At 37.0% G+C, this 11692-nt stretch overlaps 1 long non-coding RNA gene across 1 annotated transcript; it reads left to right on the top strand.

The window, feature by feature from the left end:
- The first annotated feature begins 5215 nt into the window (after positions 1 to 5215).
- Positions 5216 to 7221, top strand: LOC134316410 (uncharacterized). Its single transcript, XR_010013091.1, has 4 exons — positions 5216 to 5287; positions 6082 to 6124; positions 6421 to 6464; positions 6638 to 7221. It is a non-coding gene; the product is annotated as an uncharacterized LOC134316410 (long non-coding RNA).
- The last annotated feature ends 4471 nt before the right edge of the window (positions 7222 to 11692 follow it).

Below are 11692 nucleotides of genomic sequence, written 5' to 3' on the forward strand. Positions count from 1 at the left end.
CATAATTGCACTTAAAAATGACTGCTGCTACTTAGTACACAAAATACATTGCATAATTTCACCTTAACAATAACTGGTACTACATGCACAAAAATACATTGCATGATTGCACCTTACTATGACTGCTACTACTTGCCTTTTTTGCTGCCTTAGTTTATACATTTTTGTTTGTATATAAAAATTTCTACACTCACTGTCCATTTTATCTGTTCCACTTACCATATAGAAGCACTTTGTAGTTCTACAATTACTGACTGTTTGTTACTGACTGCAGTGACAATGACATGGTGGTGGTGTGTTAGTGTGTGTTGTGCTGGGATGAGTGGATCAGACACAGCAGTGCGGCTGGAGTTTTTAAAGACTGTGTCCACTCACTATCCACTCTGTTAGACACTCCTACCTAGTTGGTCCACCTTGTAGATGTAAAGTCAGAGATTATCGCTCATCTATTGCTGCTGTTTGAGTTGGTCATCTTCTAGACCTTCGGGGCGCTGTTGGCTGGATATTTTTGTTTGGTGGATTGTTCTCAGTCCAACAGTGACAGGGAGGTGTTTAAAAACTCCAGCAGCATTGCTGTGTCTTATCCACTTATACCAGCACAACACACACTAACACATCTCCACCATGTCAGTGTCACTGCAGTGCTGAGAATGATCCACCACCCAAATAATACCTACTCTGTAGTGGTCCTGGGAGAGTTCTGACCATTGAAGAACAGCTTGAAAGGTGGCTAACAAAGCATGCAGAGAAACAGATGGACTACAGTCAGTAATTGTAGAATTACAAATTGCTTCTATATGGTAAGTGGAGCTGATCAAATGTACAATGTGTGTAAAAACAAGGAGGTGGTTTTAATGTTATGGCTGATGGGTGTATATGGAAAGAAAAGCCGATATATATATGGAATGAATTTAATATATATGGAATGAAAATCGATAAATATGGAATAAAAACTGATATATGTGGAATGAAACTGATATATATGGAATGAAACTGATATACATGGAATGAAAACTGATATATATGGAATAATACTGATATATACGGAATGAAACATATATATGGAATAAAACTAATATATATGGAATGAAAACCGACATATATAGAATGAAACTGATATACATGGAATGAAAACTGATATATATGGAATAATACTGATATATACGGAATGAAACTGATATATATGGAATGAAACTAATATATATGGAATGAAAACACACATATATAGAATTAAACTGATATTCATGGAATGAAAACTGACATATATAGAATGAAACTGATATATATGGAATGAAAACCAATATATATGGTCAGGACCACTACAGAGTAGGTATTATTTGGGTGGTGGATCATTCTCAGCATTGCAGTGACACTGACATTGTGGTGGTGTGTTAGTGTGGTTGTGCTGGTATGATTGGATAACACACAGCAATGCTGCTGGAGTTTTTAAACACCTCACTGTCATTGCTGGACTAAGAATAGTCCATATATACACTGCCTGGCCAAAAAAAAGGTCACACTAATATTTGGTTGGACCGCCTTTAGCTTTGATTACGGCACACATTCGCTGTGGCATTGTTTCCACAAGCTTCTGCAATGTCACAACATTTATTTCTGTCCAGAGTTGCATTAATTTTTCCCCAAGATCTTGTATTGATGATGGGAGATTTGGATCACTGCGCAAAGTCTTCTCCAGCACATCCCAAAGATTCTCAATGGGGTTCAGGTCTGGACTCTGTGGTGGCCAATCCATGTGTGAAAAGGATGTCTCATGCTTTCTGAACCACTCTTTCACAATTTGAGCCCAATGAATCCTGGCATTGTCATCTTGGAATATGCCCGTGACATCAGGGGGAAAAAAATCCATTGATGGAATAACCTGGTCATTCAGTATATTCAGGTAGTCAGCTGACCTCATTCTTTGAGCACATAACGTTGCTGAACCTAGACCTGACCAACTGCAGCAACCCCAGATCATAGCACTGCCCCCACAGGCTTGTACAGTAGGCACTAGGCATGATGGGTGCATCATGGGTGCATCACTTCAGCCGCCTCTCTTCTTACCCATCACTCTGGAACAGGGTAAATCTGGACTCATCAGACCACATGACCTTCTTCCATTGCTGCAGAGCCCAATCATTATGCTCCCTAGCAAATTGAAGCCGTTTTTGCCGGTTAGCCTCACTGACAAGTGGTTTTCTTAAGGCTACACAGCTGTTTAGTCCCAATCCCTTGAGTTCCCTTCGCATTGTGAGTTCCCTTCGCATTGTGCGTGTGGAAATGCTCTTACTTTCACTATTAAACATATCCCCGAGTTCTACTGTAGTTTTTCTACGATTTGATTTCACCAAACGTTTAAGTGATCGCCGATTACGATCATTCAAGATTTTTTTCCGACCACATTCCTTCCTCGAAGATGATGTTTCCCCACTGTCCTTCCACTTTTTAATAATGCATTGGACAGTTCAGTTCTTAACCCGATTTTAGTAGTTTCAGCAATCTCCTTAGATGTTTTCTCTGCTTGATGCATGCCAATAATTTGACCCTTCTGAAACAGATTAACATCTTTTCCACGACCACAGGATGTGTCAGGCAGTGTGTGTATATATACAGTATATATATATTTAAATCCCCAAATATTTGAAGTGGTAAACTACTTGAACGTCCATTATATGTAGAGGTGGATTTGACTGAAAATGTAATGGGAGAAGGGTTCATTTATACCAGTATATTCTGTAGTCTAATAATTTACCAAAAACCTCACTTCATTTTAGCAAGATATAAAAATATGTGATGTTGGGTTTTTAAATAGTGATAGGCAGATCAGGCAGTAGCTGACAAAGCTGTTAGAGTGAACAACAATAGTGATGGGGACAATGCTGGCAGGTGCCGTGCCCTAGCAGAACCAGTTGTGAGAGGTCTGTCAACACAATGATTTGCAAACAATTGCAAGACAGTGAAACTATAAATAAAACCAGTGTGTGCTAGGGTGTGCCACAGATATTGCCATTCCTGTCTATCAACGCCTTCAAAGCATTTAGGGAACATAGGAAACTTACATTTGCAGAGTGAATGATATGCAGTATACATTTAAAATACATTTAAGATTGCCAGGCCAGGGTTTGTTTAATCTTGAGATTTTGCAACCCCAAAAGAGAATCTCAAGCTTCTTCCCCTACACCTACAAGCATCCTGCACCTGCCCCTTTAATGACCCCACAACGACTAAAAGCCACATAAGGGTCACAGCTTGGGCAGCTCTGGGAAAGGGGCACCACAGAACCAGAAGAAAAAACCCTGAATTTACTTATTTTCTTGAGCATGTAAATCAAGCATCACTTCCCTCACTTTGGAATCCCAAATCTGGACAATTAAAGACAATTTACACCCCTCAAACCAAACAAACACACAAACTCACAGGTAATTCCAGTGACCTGAGTCAGGATCTGAATCATGATCTACCCAATTTGGAAAATAACTAAGCGAAGTTAATTCTACCAAAGACAATCCAACAAGTGTTGTTATGTCTATGAATAGTATCCTCGGACATACTGTCACTATAAGTATATCTTGTGTACCTTTCTATTTTGCCTACTGTCTTTGGCCCAAAATATAGTGTTAAGTGTTAAGAATTTAGTGTTAAGAATTATTACACCATCCTCCTCCAGCAACGTCAGCCCTTTCCTGGACCCCCTGAAGTTTGCTTATCAGCAGCAGGTAGGTGTGGAAGATGCTGTTATCTATTTACTGCAGAGGGCTCACTCCCATTTGGACCAGAGCAACAGCACAGTGAGAATCACTTCCTTCATATTCTCAAGTGCATTTAACACAAATCGACCTTTCATACTGGGCGGATGGAGATGGAGAACATGCGGGTGGACAAAGCCATAATTGCCCGGGTCTTGGACTACCTGTCTGAAAAACCCCAGAACCTTCCAGTCTGATCGCCTGATTAGTAGCATTGGAGTGCCACATAGAACTGTGCTCTCTTTTTTTCTCTGCACTAGCACTCAAGTGAATGAACTTTCCCTGTCTGTTTGTACATCTGAGTCTTCTGAGTCTTCTAAAGACAATAAAAGACCCACCTTCTTACTACGCACTTACTAAAGTTAAGAACTAACATGCACTTACTTCCTATACCATCTGCCAAACAATCTTGTTCTAGCAGATTTGTATTCTTGGACTGTTGTCTACATGAATTTGAGCAGGGAAATGTTTACTGTGGAAGCACTTCTGTAAGTCACTCTGGATAAGAGCGTCTGCTAAACACGGAAAATGTAATGTACACTGTAAAAAATAAAACATTTTTTTACAGATTTTCCCAGTACATTTTTACAGTTTTTCCCTGTATTTATAAAAGACAGAATTTTTTTGTAAAATTACAAGAATAAACTGTATATTGAAAAGTGTCATGTGATTTACCATAAAAAAATCTGTATAAATGAAATACATAAAAAATCTGTTTTTTAACAGTTTTTAGATGACACTTTTAACAAAACTAACTGTAAAAGTAAAGTAATCTTCATTGACAAAAATAGCAGAATCTTCTGTAATTAAAAAAAAAAAACCTTTTGTTATACCGATATATCACTGTCAAATAAATAAAAATACTGTTAATAATGCATTTAAAAAAGTACAATTGCAAAAAAAATATGTGAGCAAAGAAAGAAATATTTTGTAATTTTGCATTTCTTAACCACTACTTTATATACATAAATTGGAAAAACAAATGTATTGCCTACCTTATGAGACAGGCAACAATACAATTTAAATAGATTTTAACTTTTACTTTATTTATGCATTTGTATTAATTTAAAGATTAAATTGTTAAATAAGTGCATTTATACAAACTGTGTAAAACCATAGTCAAATTTAAAACGTTATTAACTGTGATTTATTCTCACATTTATAATATTTAAATCAAGCATAATTTACCCATCCCCACATTCCCCAATTCACAGAAAAATTTATTACAGTCCATCTGTGCAACATGTTGGGTGCACATTCCAACCAGAGCACCACAGATATAAAATGATGCTCTAACCTACCAGTTACACACTTTTGAGTGCCTGTTGGTTTTGCATAAAGAATATATGCTGGTGTGACACAAATCAATTACATTTTAGATTTAAACATGACTGCATTGTGTTTATTAGTTAACTTAACTTAGTTGCTTTATTTCCCTGGAACTACTTAATGCAATAAGTTTATCAGGTGAAACCGGATATGACGCACCGGGGATTACGCAATACATCGTGAAGGCACATTGTGTTTAAGTGGCATCTCAGGTAATGTGAAGCTTTACAAAATCTTTTTCCATATGTCTAATTGCATGCTAGTCATGATGTTTATCTTATTATATTGTTTAATATAGCTCTTTAGTTGAATAACATTCAAGTTTTATTGCTGTACATGCTTTATTTGTTTAAAAAATGCTAACGCTAATTCGCGCGTGCTAATGCTAACACTAACGGCGGACCTGCTTATAGTGATTTATTTATTAACATCTTTCCAGGGTTTCTGTGAATCATATTAAAGTCTTGAGGCAGATTTTAATAGATTGCCGTTGGCTGACTGTATATTAAGTCCGGTTGCGCTGTGTGATAACGTTGCATTGCCGTGGTGCTAGCTAGTGCTAAGCTAGTCAAGTTCAACAGCCAGTATTCTCAACTTGTGGCAGTAAGATTATTTCCCGAAAGGTAAAAATGGCTTAAATTACTTAATGCAGAAGTATATTAGAAGAAGGTAGAAAATAAAAAGATGTGTAATATTTGCGGTGCCAGTGCATTAAAAAACATGGACACAACCTAGCTAGCTAAGATGTGAGCAGGCAGCTCGAGCCTGAGGGGAACGGCATGTTTTTCGTTTGGCGCTCACGTTATGCACAAACTTAAAAACAAAGTGATTCTGTAACGTTAGTATCATTACAAACCTGAGTTTTGTGACTGTTATCCTCGAAAGCACACACATGTGAACAGTATTGGATAATCAATGAATTTGTAATGTTAAAGTCTTTACTATAGAAATAATATTTTAGTTATTTACAACTAAATAATTGATGTCTTGTATCTTCTGTTTACAGATGGTTGGAAATGTGTAGTTGCAGTTGGACTGACCTTTTACTGGTAAAATTTTTTTTCTACATTTTATGCTAAATTGAAGAATATTAAGCTACTTTTGACTGAACACTGAGTTAAGTTTAGATTAAGTGAAGAAGAAAAAATGTGGAAATTCTTATTATTTATTCTGTTTGGTTCTTTTACTTACTTTTTAGTTTTATGTATTTTATGTCTATTTTCTTATTTAAGCTGGTGTTTCTTTATAAATATTTGTCTTGCTGATTTTGATTTCCTTTAGTTTTCTTTAGTAATTTTTTATTTATATATAATTTTAATAGTATCCTATTTCATGTACAATTTAGGATTCCTCCAATCACGCAATACCATCAGCGCTAGGAGGGTGAAGGTAAGCACAAGTTTCCTCTGAGTTGTTACAGCAACCACCCCATCTTTTCGGGCCAATGTACATCTAAGTTAAAATATAAGTTGAAGTGAGATGTCAGATATGTTAAGTCCTAAATGGAAATTTGTGTACTGTTAAGTTTAAGAAAGTGATTTTCCCCCTCTGTTCCATTGTAGGATGGTGATATGGCTGCAACTGAACGGGGGATTGAGGAGACTGTTCTTGGGATCTATGTGACTAGAGTTGAGGGAGCTGAAGCCATGGACCCCCTTGCCAATACTGGAGTGGTATTAGGTGGTGTGGTTCTAGAAGACCTGGGCAGTGTGTTCCTTGCTTTTGCAGTTCGGGCTGATTTATGCCTTATATATTTATAACCTTATGATTTAGAACTTGAGTTACCCTCCTACATACAGACACTTTTGATGTACTCCAAAAACTGTTTCTGGAACTAGATGCTAACAAACTGTCTCATAAAGCTATTCAGTGAGATGTAGTCCATACTGAGTATTACACTTGTGACGTACTGTTTGTCGAATTCCACTGTGGTTGCACTTTCTGAAAACTTTAATGTTGGCACTGACTTTTGTACATAATTCAGATTTGTTTAGAAGTGTTTCATGCTCATGTTTTGCAGACATTTCACTTAACTGTGTGCTGCTTTGTTAAACATTTTCCATTGAAATGAATTCTGATTGCACTTATTGTATGCTGTATTGTGTTCGACATCTGATTGTTACACTGATCAGCCATAACATTAAAACCTCCTTGTTTCTACACTTACTGTTCATTTGTGTGAAAATTATTTGGGTCAAAAATAGCTGAACTGTGTTGGATTTTGATCCATTTTGAAGCTGAAATGAACAAAAGCTATTTATATACTGCATTTATAAAGTTCTATATATGTTCTGAAGTTCTATATAACATGTAACAGCTGCAAAATTTCACAGTAAGTATTATGCAGACAAATCTTAACTAACTTAAAATTTTTGTATTTTGTATATTTTTTTAAATGAAGAATAACAATTTAAAAGTACAGTTAACTTATGTTTTAGAGAAAGAAAATGCTTTTATTTTGACAGTTTATTAATGTATTTAGATAATTAAAAAAAAAGACAATTTAACAGATTTTTTTTGCAATACCTCTGACAGTTAATTTAAAATTGGGCTTTTGCTAAGTAAAATTACATGGGTTTTTTTTGTTTTATATGCAAATATTTTGTGAAAACAGTAGTAATTATCTGTACTTAAACTTTTCTTTATCATTTATAAAGATAAATATTCTGTTTTTTAGAGGTGTATGACACTGTTCTAACAATTAATATATGTTGAAAGTAGAAGATTTCATGAAATATAGGACAATTTCCTGTAAAATTACAGTGATAGATGTTAATTATGGTAAATATAATTACCGTTTTTTTACAGTTTATCTCCGTTTTAAATTTTACAGTTTTTTCCTGTTTTTCTACAGACATTCTCTGGCGCCCCTGCTGCCAGAAAAATACCGTTTTTTTACGCTTTTTTTTTTTTTACAGTGTACATATGGTGATCCCTGTCTTGCACTATCTACCTTAGACACTTTCTGGAATCAACCTTGCAATATAGGGTCTGCTTTTTGCAACGTTGCAATATACTCTTGAATTTGAACATCTAGACTTTTTCCTGACTTAATACCATTTCCCTAACTTTATCCCTACACCTCACTTTCTTTGACTTATGTTACAGTAGTGCTCAAACAAATAGCAGTGATTTAAAAAAAAGTGAAAATCATTATAATAACTTTTCTTTCCATAAATGCAAATGCACTGAAAATACTACACTTTCAATTCTAAATCAAAACATTAGCAAAATTTAGCCAGTTTGTGTTAATCCTTTACAGAAAGTTAAGAAAAATGAATATTAGGCTGTTCAAAAAATAGCAGTGCCAGCATTTTTCTTTAAAAAATTAAAAAATGTATGTATAAACTGATAAAAATGTTTGAGGTTTCACTTTATTTTAAATTACTGAACTAAAATTTAGTGGCATTACAATTGTTTCCGAGATCTGTGTTGCATGGAGTCGACCAACTTCTGGCACCTCTGAACAGGTATTCCAGTCCAGGATGATTAGACTACATTCCACAGTTCTTTTGCATTTTTGGGTTATGCCTTAAAAAAACGCATTTCAGATGTCATTCCACAAGTTCTCTATGGGATTGAAGTCAGGGGATTGGGCTGACCACTCTATTACCTCAATCTTGTTTGTCTGTAACCAAAATGTTTTGGGTCATTGTCATGTTGAAACACCCATTTTAAGGACATTTCTTCTTCGACATGGGGCAACATGATATCCTCAAGTATTATGATTTATTCAAACTGATCCATGATCCCTCGTATGCGATAAACAGGCATAACACCAAGGTATGAAAAACATCCCCATATCATAATTTTGTACCACCATGCTGTACTTTGGCTTGAATTCAGTCCTCGAGGGTCGTCTGACATACTGTCTACGGCCACTAGACCCAAAAAGAACATTTTTGCTTTCATCAGTCCACAAAATGTTGAGCCATTTCTTTTTGGACCAGTTAATGTGTTCCTTGGCAAATTTTAACCCATTCAGGACACGTCTTTTTCTTAACAACGGGACTTTGCAAAAAATTCTTGCTGGTAAATTGGCTTCACTTAATTATCTTCTGTAGTCACTGGTAATTTCAGATGTTCCTTGATCTTTCTGGAGGTGATCTTTGGCTGAGCCTTTGCCATTTTGGCTATTCTTTGATCCATTCGAACAGTTGTTCCACGCTTTCTTCCGCGTCTTTCAGGTTTTGGTTGTCACTTCAAGGCATTTGAGATCATTTTAGTTGAGCAGCCAATAATTTGCTGCACTTCTCTGTATGTATGTCTACAATCAACGTTTTAATCAAAGTACACGGTTTATCAGAATAATGTCTGGAACAACCTATTTTACCCAGTATTTCAGAAGGAAATGCGCTATGACCAACATGTGCAACATTTGCCACCCTCCTACTTTAAATAAGGGCCAAATTTGACACCAGTTCTTCTGCAGAATAAATGACTTCACCAATTGAACTTCTCACTGCTATTATTTTGAACAACCCTCTTTCAATCAAGACTTCGATTACTCAGAATGAGCAGCATGCATGTCCTAATTGTTGGGTTTGTTTTGTTTTCATTACTTTACTACACTTTCAGGTAAATTATTTGCTATGTAGAAATACAGGGGTTGGACAAAATAACTGAAACACCTGTCATTTTAGTGTGGGAGGTTTCATGGCTAAATTGGACCAGTCTGGTGGCCAATCTTCATTAATTGCACATTGCACCAGTAAGAGCAGAGTGTGAAGGTTCAATTAGCAGGGTAAGAGCACAGTTTTGCTCAAAATATTGCAATACACACAACATTATGGGTGACATACCAGAGTTCAAAAGAGGACAAATTGTTGGTGCACGTCTTGCTGGCGCATCTGTGACCAAGACAGCAAGTCTTTGTGATGTATCAAGAGCCACGGTATCCAGGGTAATGTCAGCATACCACCAAGAAGGACAAACCACATCCAACAGGATTAACTGTGGACGCAAGAGGAAGCTGTCTGAAAGGGATGTTCCAAAAAAGGGATTGTATCCAAAAAACATAAAACCACGGCTGCCCAAATCACGGCAGAATTAAATGTGCACCTCAACTCTCCTGTTTCCACCAGAACTGTCCGTCGGGAGCTCCACAGGGTCAATATACACGGCCGGGCTGCTATAGCCAAACCTTTGGTCACTCGTGCCAATGCCAAACGTCGGTTTCAATGGTGCAAGGAGCGCAAATCTTGGGCTGTGGACAATGTGAAACATGTATTGTTCTCTGATGAGTCCACCTTTCCTGTTTTCCCCACATCCGGGAGAGTTACGGTGTGGAGAAGCCCCAAAGAAGCGTACCACCCACACTGTTGCATGCCCAGAGTGAAGCATGGGGGTGGATCAGTGATGGTTTGGGCTGCCATATCATGGCATTCCCTTGGCCCAATACTTGTGCTAGATGGGCGCGTCACTGCCAAGGACTACCGAACCATTCTGGAGGACCATGTGCATCCAATGGCGGTGCTGTGTATCAGGATGACAATGCACCAATACACACAGCAAGACTGGTGAAAGATTGGTTTGATGAACATGAAAGTGAAGTTGAACATCTCCCATGGCCTGCACAGTCACCAGATCTAAATATTATTGAGCCACTTTGGGGTGTTTTGGAGAAGCGAGTCAGGAAACGTTTTCCTCCACCAGCATCACGTAGTGACCTGGCCACTATCCTGCAAGAAGAATGGCTTAAAATCCCTCTGACCACTGTGCAGGACTTGTATATGTCATTTCCAAGACGAATTGACGCTGTATTGGCCGCAAAAGGAGGCCCTACACCATACTAATAAATTATTGTGGTCTAAAACCAGGTGTTTCAGTTATTTTGTCCAACCCCTGTATCACTTCTACTAAAAACAGTGATTTATCAGGTTAATGATGTTGGACTGCTATTTTTTTGAACACCACTATATGTCCCTGGATTACTCTGATTCACTGATTGATTCACAATCAACAAAAGACAACTTCCTCAAATTATCCTTAATACTCTGGGCTTTGGTTGTAGCATTACATGTAACATGTATCAACAAGAAATCTAAGAGTAATTGACTGGACAGTCTTCCACGCTATATTTGACACTTTCAGAAATCTGTGATGAGACTTTCTATTTTTATGCTTTTTTTATACCATGGAGCAAGCTTTCTTTCCCTAATCTACATTATGCTACATTATCTAAGGTTGTGTGTGGGTTGCCTGTTCGAACTGTTCAGGCTCTGATGGTGATATAGTTATTTATTCTAACAGGTTATTAATAAACATTGCTGCAGTGGCAGATGTAATACTGCATTTAAATTGATAGTGGTGTGGTAGACAAACATATTGGTTAAACATAGTGCATATATTAAGTCATAGTAATCTGAGATTGTCATTTTGTAGTAGAACAGCAAGCTTGTGTATGCAAATACCAAGAGTTAACAGTCTAAGTGTCACGAAACACTCATAGACAGTAGTAGAATCAGGTGCAGGTTTAATATTAGCAAACACACAGTCGAAATCCAATAAACAGTCCAGGGTCATACACGGGTAATCCAAATAATCAGTAAACAAATCCAAAGGGCTCAAGAAATTACTCACAATCAGGAATCCAATAAATGGCGGTCATACACGAA

This window comes from Trichomycterus rosablanca, chromosome 6 (assembly GCF_030014385.1).
Source record: "Trichomycterus rosablanca isolate fTriRos1 chromosome 6, fTriRos1.hap1, whole genome shotgun sequence".
Taxonomy (NCBI): Eukaryota; Metazoa; Chordata; class Actinopteri; order Siluriformes; family Trichomycteridae; genus Trichomycterus; species Trichomycterus rosablanca.